This window comes from Nesoenas mayeri (genome assembly GCF_963082525.1).
Source record: "Nesoenas mayeri genome assembly, chromosome: Z".
Classification (NCBI taxonomy): domain Eukaryota; kingdom Metazoa; phylum Chordata; class Aves; order Columbiformes; family Columbidae; genus Nesoenas; species Nesoenas mayeri.
Genome location: NC_137542.1, coordinates 35314031 through 35331245, shown reverse-complemented (window position 1 = coordinate 35331245; position 17215 = coordinate 35314031).

Below are 17215 nucleotides of genomic sequence, written 5' to 3'. Positions count from 1 at the left end.
AAATGGGAGTTTTCCGAGCCCTCTACTTTCCCATTTTATGCTACCTCCCTTTACCTCAACCAGCATCCTTGCCATACCAGTGGCACCAAGCTTGACACAGCAGGACAGGGATGAGGTCACAACAGATAGAGCCAGGAGTCTCTAGCTCCTGCTCCTTATTCACAGCCCCTGTACAGAAAAACTGTACTAACCCTTTCAGCTGCAGCCTCACACTTAAAATGTACATTAAGTTACCCTGCCAGAGGCACTGTTTTCCAGAACTGTCTCTCCCACCATCACAGACGGCTTCTTACTAATATTTAGTATCAGCCAAATACAAAGGCATACACACTGGGCAGTAGACACTTTAGCAATGTGGATTTCCCCAAGGAACCCTTCTTTAACCATCCATTATTCTATGCATTCCTGTTTCATCTGCAAATTTTGTCAGCAATGATTTTCATGTTTCCTTCCAGAATATTGATTAAAATATTGAACAGCCCTTGGACTGAAATCTGTCCTCAGGGATACACCTAAAATCATCTACATTCACAGACTGGTCCACTTGAACAATTACCTTTTGAGATCCATTTTTTAGTCCTTTTTTAATCCATTTAACAGGCCTTATTGATTCCTAGACCATGCTTATTTTAAGGAAGGGGTACTTTAGAACACAACGGAAAGCTAATTTATTTGGGAAAGTGCATTCATTCTGGTCCTGGCAGCCTAGGGAATTAATTTTTACTTTGATCCTCACAATATATTTATTTGTTTTTCTGCTATTTCCTGCAATGTTTGGTTGCTCTACAAGCAATAAGAAGTATAAAAAATACTACTGTTATTTCAGAGATGCTGGATTTTATGCTCTTCTTCACCACCTTTTTTTAACGAAAGGACTTGCCTTCCTAGTGGTAGTAGTTGTTAATTACCACTAGGGGCCATCGTTTTATATATGGTGTCCAGAGTTACTGACTGGAAGTTCCAGGACTATTCCCGAACCACACTTCATTTTAAAAAGATGCAAGGAGGAAAATGTGTTACTCTTCAGTTTTATGCTTTTGAAATCATCCAGGCTTTCTTCACTGGCAGAATCATTATGAATGCCAAGTATGAAAGAAAAAAATCACCCCCACTTTGACATTATGGAAATGGCAGACAAATTATTTGTCTTTAGCTTACAAAGTATTTGTCTTTAGCTTCACCCAGCTCTGTGTATGCTGTTCATGCAGGCAGAATTTGCTTTGCTGTGCTCTGGAAAAGTCCTTTCAGATATATGGCTATTGAAACTGACCCTTTCAAATGTACTGAGCACCCATGGAAGACTTTTAGTCAAGAATTCAACTAAACAGTTCTGAAAAAACATTGCCTGAAGAAACACTGCTTTTAAGACTCCAGTCACATAGATCTGAAGTGTGTATGTTTTTGTAGTGTGTATAAGCAAGACAAACCCTAACACTGAGCCAGCAGTATAACAGAGAGTTTGTCCTGACTCCCACAGAGAAACCAGCTCCATATGGCAGTCATGTACCCTCTCTAAACTGAGGAATAAATTAATGCATATAACAAAAAAGTGAGAAATGAACCCCACAGTGGCCACATATGTTGCCTTGCATGAAGGATAATAGGTATCCCAACAGAGAGGATGACGCAGACTCTTACAGTGCCTGCATATAAATATTAAGTGTATAAGTGTCTGCTTAGGATACTGGAGAAGACTACATGGAGACTTGCTTGACAGATGATGTAAAGATAGTAAATCCCTCAATGTGTCTAGACAGGCTCTTAGGAAGTGCTGGAAAGGAGGTAATAGCAATGGACAATCAGTTATGGTTGTCAGTTATCAGATGATGGGTAAGAAGGAAGATTCTGTATAAAAAATTTATGGTGTTAGACAATATCACATTTGGAAGTTCTTCCAGGAGCTTGTTCAGTGCCAGATGGAGATGTGGAAAACCAATGCCTTAATGTATAGCTGAGTAAATGATATAGGGAAGGTGTGTGGGAGAGAAGGTCAGTGCCATTGAGAATTCTCGAGGAACTGATTTCTGGAGTGCAAGGGCTTCAGTTAATCCAGCATGGAAGTAGGCTGCAGCTAAACTGCTAAGGACCAAATCAGTAAAGAAAATAAGGAAAAACAATGATGTACAGCAAACCGCATTGTTTGGAATGATGCATCTCTAGGGGTGAAGTGAGAGAAACTGCACCCTCAAAAAATGCGCAGAGTAGAAGCCCATGGAAAACACAAGGAAAAGGGCAGTTTCAAGAGATAACATTCTCAGTTAAGCAGAACACAGACAATAGGAAACCAAATCATAATACATACCTACACACACACACATATATTAAAAAGAAAAAAAAAAAAATATATATATATATACTTCTCAGCATATTTTGAAGGTCTTAGAAATAACGTATGGGAACTGACAACATAGTTTGAAATGAAAATTCTAATAAACTGGGTGTAGCAGAATCTTGGTGAAAGAGTGATAATTAATAGAGCACTGAAATGTTACACTAGGTGACTACTTGGCCCTGGCCAGTGTGCAAGGTCTGGTTCAAAAGAGAAAGGTTGACATGATTAAACAGCAGGATAAAAGATGCTACCAAGAGGAGGAAAACAAGTTCCAAGTGAGAAAAGATGAGGACAGTAAGAATCCTTGAGTTTAGTCAGAATTATGAATAACAGGGCAAAACCTTGGAGAAGCAATTTGCCATGGGCATATCTTTCTTCCCCACTCACCAGGAGAATAATGAAATTTGCAGGTTGTGTAAAATATGTGGACAGTCACAGAGGTAAAGTTGAAAAGATAAGGTCATAGCAGAAAACTACATACATTATTCCCATGTCTGTTCACTTGTCAGGAGCTCTCTAAGATTTGCAATTCACTTTCTCTTGGGATATGCTGGAGGATCTGTGTCTGAATAAACCTATAGAACATCTTTACAAAACAGAAAGTGAAAAAGTCACCATGAACAATTACATTAATCTTAAACCTCAAAAGGAGCTCAAGTATGAAATTTGCACATCAGCTATTGTGGCGTGCAAGTTATCACTTTGACTGGCCTCCGTGTAGGAACAGCGGATGGCCATTAATGTATTAGTTTTAAAAGACCTGTGGAGAGGAGTGTTGTGGGCAGTGCGGGTTAGTAATTCTGATATCCACGCTGAGAAATAGAAGATAGAATTTATGTCTACAACAAATACAATCAAGAAGAGTCCTCAGATTTTACAGAAGTAAGTAATGTTTCACCAGTCTATGAGGATCATTTTGAGGAGCTACTGAATACGTTTGCAAGGAAGATCCAGTTGTTAGGTACTATGCGAGGTTTCTAAAAAAGCTTTTGACAAGATGACTTCCTACAGGTTTTTGCAGAAGCTAAGCTCCAATGGGCTAAAAGAGAGAGGTATTGTATAGGTAAGTAACAGGTTAAAATAGAGGAAGTGGTAACTAAAAAGCCAGCTCTTACAATGGAGACAGCTTTCTAATGAAGTGGATCTATACAGAGGTGTGTGTTGCACAGCTTGTTTACAAATGATTGGTAGAAAGGGTAGTTATCTAATGAGGCAACCAACTTTGGCAAGCACACAGACTGGGGGTAGTAAAATGACAGATGCTGAAACGGGTTGCAGAAAACCCTCAAGATGTGAAATAACATAAGAAAACATTGCGGCTGAAACTCTGTGCTATTTAATACAAACCAGTTACCATGTGGAAACAGCAGTGTCAACAGTGCATATGAAGTGGTGAATTGTGAACTCCACGGTTTCAGTAAAACCCAGGTTTTCGCATTACTGTGCATTGGTCTGCGAAAGCATTAGTTCAGTGGGCAGTAAAAATAGAAAAAGCAACTAATGTTAAACATCAGTAGATAGGAAGACAACAGAACAGACTACATTACTATGTTAATGCACACATACTTAAGATCGCCATATCTTGAATACCAGCTCCAAAACATTTGTCACAGAAGAATTTTGTGCAGCCAGAGGATCACCATGGGGATGACTGGTGTGTGGAGAGGCTGCAGCATGAAGAGTGATTAAATATAAGCAGGTCACTTTTTCCTGAGAAGAGGTGACTGAGGAGAAATATGCTAGAGTACATGCTAACAATGAAGTGTGATGTCCAAACCCCAGGGAGCCTGGGTTTGTAGTGCTGTGGTAGTAGGAATGGATCCAATGAGAGGGAAATGCATTTGGGATTTCTAAGCTGCCAGAACTCACTTTGAATTTGAACTTTGTGTATTCTTGTTGCTGCAGAAGTTTACATTATTTGCCTCTATATGGAGAATAGGGATGAGTGCAAAGAAAGGTGAGTGAAAGATGTTTCCAGGGGACCCTTCTCCAGCTGCTAAGGACACACTGTTTCCCGGAGGCTAACATGCACTGTTGTAGGGACACACTCATTTCTCAGGAGACACACTTCTGAGAGGGACGTGTTCTTCAGTAGTTTTCTTATAAATTTTCTTTACTTGTAAACAAGCACCAGGGCAGGCATATAAATACCTTGAACATGGTGTGTTGACTGGCAGATCTCACACTTATTAACATCTGTGCAGCAGCATCTGGAAATGGTCCCTCACTATGACAGATACTCCACAAACATTGAAGAGAAAGGCAGTCTCCCATTACTTTACAGCAGCTTTTTCTTCCCATGGGTATTAAGCAGGCCAACAGGATGCCAAGGTGCTAAGCATGAGGCTGACATTAAGGAAGGGAACGGTAGACAGTGAAGGAAGCTATGTACTGTAGAAAAATCACAGGGCCTCTGTTTTTAAAGTTTAAAGAAATATTTAACAATAAAAGATGCTAATACAGCCCACTAGCTCACTTCTTTTTTTTTTTTTTCTTTCCCATGCCTTATCCTATTCTTTTTGAGTGGTCCAGAACAACTGAATAATCATTTCTCTTTGCAGCAGGGCGATTCTCATTCATAATATCCTAATTCTTCCATATCACCTGTCTTCTATATTATCCACCTCTATTCCATGATGCCTGTGCTACTAAGTATTCTGGATTGCCAGGTACCCTAGCTGAAGGCCACTCTATTCAGTGGTGCCTGCAATTCATGACTTAACTATTAGCTCTAGATCTTCCATCTTAGCTCTCCTCAGTTTCACATTTCTTTAACCAGATGTCTTCACCTTTGCACTTCTTTCCCATCACAAAAACACCACACTAATCTTATGAATCAGTTTGGATTTTGAAAGTAGGAGCAGTATTTCTTTTTGTGATTTATTGTGTGTGTGAAAAATCCATAACGTGAAATAGGAAGGCCCTTCTGTCTTGTGGTGTGATCAAAAACCAAAATTGCGAAGGTCAAGACAGAAGAAAGTTGTAGAAGGGTAGAAAATTATTTTAAAAAATGAAATTCTAGAATAAAACTCCTGAACTTGAAACCCACCAACTTGCTCAAAAGAGCTTTGTGCTAGGATGGGTTGGGGCTAGTGATGTTTGTAGGGCTGGTTTCATTGCTGGACACAGAAAAGGCTATTAGGGGGGCCTTCCTGAGTCTCATATAACCCTGTAAGCCTGTCATTGCTAGGCTGGACCTGGTCTTAATTTATTACTGGTGATAGTTTTCAGTAGATAGACTGTCATCACTTCACTAGCACCTTGGTCTGTTTCTAAATAGCCAAGTCTTGTGCTTTGTTCAGTCTGCAAAATGGAGGGAGGCAGTACACAAATTGTGGCAGGAAAGATTTAACCTTCAAGACAGTCTCATCAGATTGAAGATGTTGTTTGGTGCAGACAAGCACAAGGTACTTTATGACGAAGCACAATACTCAGCTGCACAAGGAGAGGATGAGTGAATCCTGCCTCAAGATCAGCTCTGCAGAAGGGATCTGTAGCTAAATGCAGGCTGTGTTGCAAAGACTGATACCCTAATAAACACTAGTTCACTTTTAAAAGGAGTCTTCAAGACTGAAGGTATTAAAAAGCTGCTTAGATTGGCTCCTGGTAGGGTACTCAAGGCTACAGCTGCACTTGCTCCGGGATATCTGGCGACCTTGCTGGGTGGGCCTACTGCATGACCATGGGCTCTCAGGGGCCAGACTTACAAGTTCTTAAAACATCGTTATAACTGCTAAGGCTCAAGATAAAAATGGTTGGAAAAAATCCTGATTTGGAGCCTTGGACTTTTATTTTCTGAGTGTTTATATACAGAAAGTGGGATAGTGACTTAGGACTAAGTTGGAATTCATACTGTTTCCTAAATGCCTTCTCTTCATTCATAAACAGACTGAAATAAAGAAGGCATCAGAGGAAATCTGGAGAGATAAGAGCTATTTTCCCTGGACTCTAGTTATTTCCATCAGACTATGTAAAACTAGCCATGCAGTGTGGGTGTTTTTCTCTTAGCTTTAGACCTTTTCTGGGCTGTGACCTCTGCAAATGCAGGACCTCACCTTCCCTCCCTTGGAAACCAAAATCATAACTCCTCTGTTGGGACCACAATTTGCAACATCTTCAGTCTCCTCATAACCCTCTTTTTATGGACAGTACCCATCCAGCCTGTGATCTCCCTTGCCATGGGGTGGGGAACTAGGATACACAGGTTTCCAAGGAATAAGAAGTAAAGCAAAAGTGTGAGGTCAAGTATGTGATGCTCTAGAGAGGAAAGAAGGAGGGGAAGGCATGGGATAGAAGCAGTTTTCTTGATGTGTCTTTCTCAGCCATTAGACATGTGGGATTGGCCAGGTCCTTTGTAAACAAAATGTACTAAGTCAAAGTTCAAGCTGCTGTGAAACTTCTGGTTTCATAAATGATTTTCAGCTATTTTATTTAGTAGTTGCCACTAAATTCAGAAAGTGTCAATCTCCATTTTTCCATGCAGACTGCTGGGTGGGAAAGTAATAGAGAAAAGGTGCTGAATGACTGAGAAAAACAAAACCGATTCATGAAGCAAGAAAAGGAAGACTGACATGTAAAACAGGTAATACTCCAGTGACCTGGCCATATTGTACACATCACAAGAATGAAGAATTCCTTTACAGGTAATCTTGAAGCGCCAGTATAGCACAAAAATCCATGGGTTGAAGTCTCTATAGTTCCTCTATGCAAAACTTCTCATTCATTTAGACTATGACCACACACCGCAAATTAGTTGAATGAAAGGCAGTTCACATTCCAGTCTCAGAATGGAGTTTGGAAAGGAAGAATGAGAAATCTGCCATGTTTGGATTAAGTGGAGTAAACTATAGTCTAGCAACAAACACACCAGATAAATATGAATGTTACCACCTCCTTTTTTTTTTGATATGGCCCAGCCCAGTGGATCTTACCTCTACAGAAAGACGAGTGCCGTTGCCCAAGATATACATATGCAAATGCAGATGGCCACCTGGAACGAAAGTCCAAGCGACTTCAAAGGCCCAGTTGTGCCAAGCCTTAAAAGCCCTTCAGATAGCAAACCTGAAAGCAAAATTTTAGGCAGGGCCTGTTCCTGTGCTTATGTCATCATGCAGGGTCCTAAACATCAGGGTAACTCCCAGACCATTAACAGCCAGGGTCTGCTGAGGGAACAGGCTGTCTACAGCTCAGCTGAAGCTGCTTACAACCCATCTCACCTGCACATTGAGGTGGTTACTGCTGCTGTGGCAGTAGCAAAGACCAGGATCAAAGAACATTTTACAAATCCTTAAATTGCCATAGCTGACTCCTTGTAATTCATCTGTCAGAGTCCTAAAAGCATGTTTAAAACCTCCCTTAGAGGAGATGGCTTATTCTAGGTTGACTTGCATTGATACATTTAGGAGTGCAAACCACAGCAGTTAGTTATATCACTGAAAGTCTTTTTACAGCAAGCATTGTAAAAAACGCACATTTTAGTAAATTAGGCTGATGGCTGCATGTAGAAAATGTCAAAGAACCAACCAAAAAAAATCAGGACTTATACACAAACCAGAGTATTTCTTTCATTCTGTTACACACACAGCTGGATCAACTGGGGTCCAATTTCAGCTTTAATGGAGAGCAAGACCCTAATTTCACATAGTTTGATCCTTACAGAGATCTAGATGACTTAGTTGCTCTCCTATCACACTCTGATAGTGATTAGAGCAAAAAAGGTTTTCTGCCTTGAAGATTTGTGTCTTTAGCATGTTATCCATTGAGTTCTCAAGAGGAAAATGAAACACAGGTAGGACTGCAGAATTCCTTTCTGGGCTGGAGCATGTTTTTTGGCTCTTGTCTCAAATGCTTATTTCAGGGTCAAACCTCTACTGACTGCCAAGAAAGCTGCAGATGCCTCCTTGTTCTTGGGAGCACAAAGGCAATGGGAACAGTTAGATTTCTGCATTTATTAACTCAGAGCCATAAAGAGTTAGAGGAAAAGGCAATTTGTCCACTTGTGCTCCTCATTTTGGAGGAAACCCAAGTTTCAGCTTCCACAAAGCTGAATTTGATCTTCTTTAATCTTCTGAGATATTGGTGAATACATACCTTCAATGAGTATTACTGGACAGACTGACTGATGGCAAGTAGAGAGTATATTTACATATCCTGATTCCTGATGAAAATCAGACCAGGGTTTTTCAGTGAAAAGTTCTTTCTTGAAAGATAATTTTTTTTATATTTAGGGATTTTGACAAGTGAAAATACTTAAGAAAAGGAAGGAAACAAGCAAAAGTAAATTTCAGTGCTCTCAAAGGGCTTACGTCCACATTCCAACAAATGCTATAAGTATGGATAGTGAAGGAAGAAATTTCTGACTAAGGGTTTCTATTTTTATTCTCGCCCACACTACTTTATGGTTGGAACAAATCAATTTTCTGACCTACTCTACAAATTATCTCTCCTGCCTGCTGTCATCTTCTTTTGCCCTCCAAACTACAGAGCTAGCTGGAAGTCTGCAGAATTCCCAGCACTTCTTAGTACTTGATTATTGCAAAGATGAGCTGAATAGAAAGAGCTCTGCTCCAGGTAACATTTGTCATTGTCAGCTTATTAAAGGTCCTCGTTCGAAAGAGGACAGTCACCTGGCTCCTGATTAGAACAGGCTCCTGGATGCTGTCACAGTCCAGTCAAGAGGTTGTTCTTCGTGGGTGTTGGATCCCTTACCACATCTTCACTGGTATTTTGGGAAAGCTATTACTGGATGGGCAGACCAATGTACTAGACAACCACCGGCAATTACAGACAACAGAGTTCCTTTCCAGAGAAAATAGTTTCTCTACCACCACGCAGGCTCCTTAGGTGACTCCAAGGTGTTAACAACCTGCAAGCCCCATAGTACTTCTTTTGCTTTGCAAATGGATCTATACCACACACCCTTGTAGTACCCATGCTCTTAGAGCAGGGCAAGGAAGTCTGTCTGCCCAAGGCCTTCTAAGTTATTGCTCTCCTCTTTTCTCCCTGGGAAAGTCCTAGGCCTGTATCTATATAGATATGCTGCTTTTCATAATATCTCACCTGGGGACTGAAATGGCATGTTCACTGTCATTGCTGATAGCAAATGTCAAACCACTCATTTTTTTTTTTTTAATATCCTCTAGGATGGGAGTTTTTTGTTGTTGCTGTTGGTTTGTTGTGGTTTTTTTGTTTGTTTTGTGGTTTTATTTGTTTGGTTTTTGTTTGTTTGGGTTTTTTGTTTGTTTTGTTGTAGACAGGAACTGAGAAGAAAACCCCCCTTTCATATTCCTACTGGGCACAGTCATCTGTGCAGCATGCTTCTCTGCCTGGTAAAGGAGCACTGCCAGCTAGTTCGTGCTGCAGGCTTGACCTGGTACTGTGGAACAGCTCGCGTCTTTGCTTTGGCACGAGGAAATCAATTACCTCATGGTGCAACACCGGCAAACTTTACAAGTTCAGACTGGAGGGCCATGAGAGGAAGATGGGGTATGAGGAAGACAATAGCAGGACTTGTACCGTTTAACAGAAAGGCAGCTGGACAGTATATCTCTCCCATCACATGATCCCCACCTGATGCTTCAGTAAGTTTTTCTGGGACCTTGACAAGTCAGCAGAGTACCAGTCTCCATTAACTTTGACATCTGACTGATATGCCCGAGCAGCAACTAATAGATGCAATTTACTGTCACATAAATTCTTCATGTGCCAAGGTTTTAAAAGATATTACAACCCCTCTCAGAAGACAAGATAGTAAAACTTACAAAGACAGCAACATCTGTAGCACGCAGCGGTTCCCTGGAAAGGCAGAAGCCTTTTCTGGATTTCCCTGAGTTTCTACCAGCATGTTCAGTCTCCAGTTTGGAAGAGTGCTGTGGTGTACCAGAGGAATATTCCCCATGACTGCCCTGGCAAAGCATCTGGCACAGGAGGTCACCAGGACCAACATGTCTGTGGATTCTGGTTTTGTTCCAAAGACATCTGAAGTACATGCAACACACATTGCCACTTTCCTGGCTAGTGCCAGATCTCTGTTGCTCTTGACTCTTCAGAGGGCTCTTAGGGCACCAGATATGAAGCATGGCTTTCTCTGGCTCCTGAAATGGCAACACAACTACTTTGCAGCTCCTGGTGCTAGTTCTCTAAAGCATGTCCAGCAACAAATGAACTCATAAGACTCAAAAATCAGGATAAAATACCTCATCAATTTGAAATCCATTCTTCTGGGATGCTTGTCTGGATTTTTTCTTAAAAGCTTTGTTTTTTTTAAATCATTGACCTCAGACAAACCAGTGGATAAATTACATTTTTTCCTGTGTCAACTGTTTGTTATCAGAGGAAATGTCCTCAGAGTCAGGACTTGCTGTTTTTTGTGTTTTATCTGTGCAGCAAATTCCATTAAGTGAAATTTAATGCCAAAGCTCTCAGATCTGCATTCCTGGGGAATGACTGTTTGGGGGGCATTGTCTTTGAATCAGGAGCAAACACAAGCTGATAAAACACTTGTTGGATTATTTAGTCATGCCATCTTTTGCTGAATAGCTAACACACACATACAAATCACTAGAGGCAAAATATTTCCTAAGTGAAACATTGATGATTCCTGAAAGATACAGCCATGGTCTTAGGCAAGTAAGCAACCCTGCTGGTGATTAAGCTGTTCCTGACATACATAACAGCATGAACAAGATCTCCCTCAGCCCCCTCAGAGTGACAGATCTTGTTTGTATCTGAAATGTTGTGCAGCAATGTACAAGGGGAAAGGAAACATCACCCTATTTCATCTTCTCAAAAATAAAATGGTGTCTGATTCTTCATTGCTTTGCAGCTAGAGGAAACCTGAGAGTCTTCTTCTCAGCCCCATCTGTAGAAAGAGAGTTAGAACAAGCAGGGACAGAACAGCTGCTTGTTCTGCTGAAGGGCCAAGGGTCTGACAGCATTGCCAAGCCCTTTTAAGAGACTGCCATTTTGTTAGGAAGGCACTGCACTGTTTATCCTCCTCAGCCAGTAGAGTTTGCCATAGTTTGCCATACCTCTCCAACTGGAAACTTACCTGTGGCACATCAGTGACCAGAAATGAAAGACTTGGCTCTTTCTCCCCTCTTTTCCCTTCTGTATCCTGTTATTTTCAGGACATAAGAGAATACCCACATGTAAGTATCAAAACTACTACTAGCCTGGTAACAAGACTCTGTCAAGACCCTCCCACAGCACTGCTGCTCATAACAGACATAAAGGATTTGTTGAAGCCCCTTTAACTTAAGGTTGATGTACTTAGGAATATCAGTATCGAGCCTGGTAGGTTGCAGAATATGGCTTATGCACATGACTTGCATATGGTCCTGAACCTGAGGGATGAATAATGCCCAAACAGCAAGAACTGTTGGATTTGTTCAGAGCCATGTATTTGGCCACTATGGCTTTCAGAGAAAGCTGACAAGTGGACACAAGGTGCAGTGCTGTCTAGTAATTATTTGAACACTAAAGCAGCATAACTGTTATGATCCCAGACCTAATGGTATTCAGGTTGCCTGATTGATACATATATGGTCTAGACCAAATCTTGAGACCATGAACAGGTTGTTAATTAACTGAGCTAGCCACTACACATTTAATTAAACCTCATGCTCAGAGGCAGAAGAAAGACTTCTTCCAGAATGGGGATAAACCACTTTATGCTTCTCAGTTCCAGACCAGGACAAACCCAGTCTTCTTCAGCAGTTTTCCTTACTCAGGTACATGAGGTCACAGTGAGCCAGAGCAAACTGCCATTTGGTTTATTTTATAAAGAAACTATACTTTCACAGACTATGTTCTCCAACCTGCCAGTGCTAAACCTGACTTACCTAAGGGGAGAAGAAAACCACAGGTTATATCAACATTTTAGTCTGCAATATCCATTAATTGACTACTCTTCCCTGAAGCTCCCAATTTTTGTTGAACTATGGCTTAAGTGTTATCATCTGGCTAAGGACATCTCTCTGTGGTGGAGCAATTGCTCAGCTCTGCAGAAACAGCTGAGGAATATGCCTCCAACTCTGTCTTCACACTACCTGCAAAGATTTTTCAAAGCAATACCTAGAGAGATTTCAGTGCCTGAGCAAAGAGGACAAGTCTACACCTATCTAAGCCTGACAGAAACAATCTGCAGAGAACTAGACCAGAGCAGGAGAAGGTAATCTGTCTCAGGCCCCGTAGCATAAACATTTCTTCAGTTCCTAAACAGACTTCTCCTGACTTTGCACATGAGAGCACAGACTTGCACAGAGTAGCCACAGCCTCATGGTAGTGATTGCCTGGCTGGGATGAGGGAGAGAGCTGCCAAGATCCTTGCACTGATGGGTCTGTGTAGGTATGGGACAGGAACATCAGCCTTTCTTTATCAAAGTGAAAAACAGCACTTCATGCATTAGCTTACTGACTGCCCCAATGCAGGGGTCATGCACTTTTCCCTGCTGCAGCTGCTTGTTGCAAGGTACTCTAGGTGCCTTAGCTTTTGAAGTGCCAAAGGCTTTTGCAAATATGCTTGCTGAAGTAGAAAGTTGCAACTCTGCAGCCTGCCTTCTACTCACAGCTCAGTACTTTTTCACCTGAGATGCTATGGGTATGTTTTCCAGACTGGCTGCTGGAGCATTCACCCTTTGTTGTTTTGCTGCTGTTCTCATGGTCTTGCACCTGTGACTGCCAGTGTTGCTGTGACGGGCTCCCACAGGAAGCAACTGCAACCAACATGAGAACTCTGTCTGCTTTCCCCCTTCTCCCTTGCCTTCAGTTGCTTTGGTTTATATTTGGGAACCCATTACGTGTATGCACAAAACTTAACAAGTCACTGTGCAGCACTTACACCTTAGAAAAGGGTGCACTAGTGTGTACAGCATCCCATAAGCAGGGAGAACCAGCAGGGGGTCTGTGTGCCTAATGAAAAACTTTATGGTGGTAATGGGGAAGTATTATGGGGAGATCATCTACTGCCCCAGAGATGAAATCAGGAAGAGGACACTTGTCTGAGAACCTCTCTTGCTTCTTTCCCTGCTTGCTGCCATAGAGTATTTTTCCTTTTCCTTTGCTCTTTTTTTCATTTAATTTTTATTTTACACCAAAAGTAACTTCCACCATTACAGTCAGTGTATGCCATCGGCTACAAACTCTGCTAATAAATAGTTGTGCATCTGTCTCAACATGATGTGTGTAGCATGTTCCATGTTGCATGAATGACAAAGCCAGAGAAATCATAGTTCTTGCACCTATAGATAAGCATAGGAATGGGTTCAGTTTCAGCTCCTGGATTCCTCTGTGCTGCATGCAGGGGAGCAGGCATAGTCTGGAGGCAGTTGGGAAGCTGGGGGGCCTCCCACTTTGCAGACAGTCACTGCTGGAAATTTCAGTGCCTAGATCAGTTAGATTTGGGTGCTTGAATGACCTTAGGAAATTGTGTATGAGTTGCAACCCTAACTGAGTGGGCTAGGTCCCTGGCTCAGCTGAAAGAGTACTGGGTAAGAATGCTGATGGCCAAAAGTGCTGAGCAGCATCCTCATGCCAATGATGTAGGAGTGGTAGCTGGTATGGCTTTCTAGTATAAATGCAGTAACACAAATCAGTTGTGATTGCTTTTCAAACATGGCCCGCACAATTTGGTAGAATATCATTGATCAGCCTGACAAAGTTCATTAACTATAGGGAATTCACAAAACACTGCAGATCCCTCTGCTGTGTATGGGTATCAGTTGCCGCGCTGTAAAGAAGGCATGCCTTTAATGGGATGTGTTTGGGAATGTGTGCCCAGCTGGGAAGAGTGAGAGCTGCTGAGCAATAGCTACTTTGCCTGATTGAAAGAATACAACTGTTTTGCTGAGCTCTATTCCCAGTGTTATTATGGGAGTTGTTGAATTCAGTTGTTCATATTTTGTCACAGGCATTTTTCACGGTTTAGGCATTTGGTTTCCATGCTGCCATTAAAACCATGCTCTGGCTCCAGGACGCTCTGTCCCTCTGTTGACTTGTTGGCTTGCTGAGCCTACAGGGTTAAGGTACTTGAAGGGAATCAATTTTGGAAAAAACAGGCAGCTCATTCCTCAGTGAGTAGGAGACATCTGACACTTTATAGGTGTCAGATAAACATAGCAAACAGATTATGTCAGCTCCATGGTAATGAGACAAAAAGGAATTATATCTGCTACAAAATGCTCAGGGGTACCTTCTGACACCCTCTGACTCTTTTGACTGTTTTACCTCTACATGCGTGGTCCTAGAGAAGTCACTGGCAGTATTTGCACCAGCAATTACTCCTGTGAGAAGGGAGTAGAGTGATTTGGACCCAAGTGCTATTTAAGTGCTAATGCTCCAGAAATCCCAGGAGTCAGCATTGTCTAAAGAATTAGTACAGTAATTAACAGGCTCTCTAAACACCTCTGAGTTTCCAGAAGTTCAGCCTTAATGACCTCACCTCTGAGGTTGAAGTTTCCTGGCTAGACTACAGCCAGTGAGGGTTATTTGAACTCCCTGCAGTTCAGCTAGCGAGTATAATTTAAAAAAAAGGAGTTTTCCTCATCACAGCATTACAGCACAGGATATGTCCCTGTGTGTTCCAGTGTATATCTGTACTTTGTTACTGAGGCCTGGCTGGATATCCAGGGTTCCGGAAAAGTACCAGGCTAGCTTCATGAGTCTAGTTATGCAGGTACTGCCACTGGGACATGAAGCAGGACTTCAGGAAGTCTCAGGGTTCAATGCAACTTGTGCAACTATGGCTTTTCCTGGCAGCACTAGTCCTGCCCCTTTCTTCTATACCACACCTCTCCCTAGCATCATGGCAAGTCTGTGACCCATTACCGGGGGGACCTTCTATCCCCCTCCCTGGCAAATTGCCCAGGCAGCAGTGTGATGCTGAGGTCATTTCAGAGTTACTGCTGGGTGACCACACTTCTCCTTGATAGGGTGGTAGATGCCAGCTGAAGCATGGCTCAGGACCAGGGCATCCTGTAACCCGCCACTGAGCATCCCTTGCCAGCCCCCTATGCCAGGCAGCAGGCAAGCTGTTGCACTTCCCTGGCTATTGTGTGGTGATGCTGGACCCATTGCAGCACTGCCAGCCACCACCTCTCAGGCAGAAAAACATGAAATCATGGGTCAGACACCACCTGGTTTGGGGTCTTATAGATGTTGCTCCTATGCTGAGCAGGACAGGTAGCATTGCTAATGCTCCTGCAGGGCTCAGGGTTGACCCCTGCATGCTGCCTGAGGGAGTCCTGCAGCCCTCCCCAGGAGCAGTCCCTGTCCCCTTCCTATCTGCTTACCCTTTTGTTGGTGGCTGTTTGTCCCAGACCATAGTAATCAGGTGTGTCCCGCTTGCTGTTTCACCCTTCCTAGGCTTTTTTCTGCCCCTTTGCAAACTGACCGGGCTGCAGCAAGTGACATGTGTGGCAGCACTCAGAGTTGGGGCAGCAGGCAGAGCTGAGTTCAGCCCAGCCCAGCTTTCTGGTTGTGGCCCATGTGTGCATGGGCAAAAGGGCTGTCCCGTGTTGCTGCGTGGTTTCCATGCTGCCCTGTCCTGTCCAGCTGAAGGTGCCATCTCTGCTTCTATCTATCCACATGTGGTGGTGGCCAGGAAGAATGCGACTGGTCTATGAGGTAAAGCAGCCTGACTCCACAGACTTCTCCTCTCTGCATTTTTCTCTCTCTGCTTCCCTGCTTTCCCAAGTTAGTCTCTCCAGGATGCCTTGCCCATGCTTTCCTCACCTAAGTGGCTCTTGGGCAGGCTGGAGAAGCCCACAGGGAGAGGCAAGGAGCCTGCCAGCTCCTTCAAGTGCTGCCTTTCTGTTCCACTGTTTGGGGCTGCCAGGAGGACAGCTGATACCCCCAGCCATACACAGCAGCCTGAGATACTGAGCACAGAGTCTGTCATCTTGTGCCTGAGGGTGAATGTGCGGAGAGTGAAAGGAGTGAATACCTCTCCCCACTGTGCACTGCTTAGAAAGAAACATGGTTTGTTTTGATGCCAGAGCATCAAGCATGCTATTGCTTAATTTGCCTTGCAGCCCTCTTGCATGGCTTACATCATAACATCTCAGCCTAGACCAATATGTTAACAGCTGCTAAAAGGACTAATCTGAAAAATATCTGACACTCTATGTAACTCTCTTAGCTTCTGAAATAGTTTTAAAAGATATGCTGTGCTTCTGTTAGCACTCTCTTAGACACCCATAAAAATGCTAGTCACACAAGCAGATAGATACTTTTGTACCCCTGAAACCAAAGATCATGCCCAGTTTTGGGAGAGATCTCATCCTGAAAGAAGGAATTAAAAATAGTTCTATTGCAGAGTAAGAACAGCCAAAAATTCTCTTCGTAACTCTGGTTCAAATTTGTCTCCCCTGCCTACTGGATCATGTACTCTCTCTGATCATCTGGGCTGCACGGCCAATGTTTGGTTGATGCCTTGCATACAAGCACGGTCCTTTATTGTACAGTGTATTCACAGTTAATCCCAAAGGCAGGGTAAAATTGGCTGGAGTTTGTGGCTCAGTCAGGATCCATTCCCACTGAGCCTGACTTTGTGGTGGATAAGGTGTCTGCATCTTTCCTGTTTCTTTGCCCTTCTGGTTTGTCAACATCATGAGACTTTTTGGTCTTTATTTATGGGTTTGCATTTTCTATCTGGCTGGTACACCTGCCTTTTCACTTCTTTACTGTTCACTCTCCAACCTAGAGCTCCATTTGAGCGATGTCACCAGCTTCTCTGCTCTATTTGTGTCCCAGGCACCAGCTCAGGACATCAGTGTGATTGATCCAAAGGGTGAACTTGAATTCAGCCCTCTGAGGTTAAAAGAAAGCACTCTACTGACTTTCCTGCATAAAATATGGCAACCTGGGAACCAGATGACACAACAT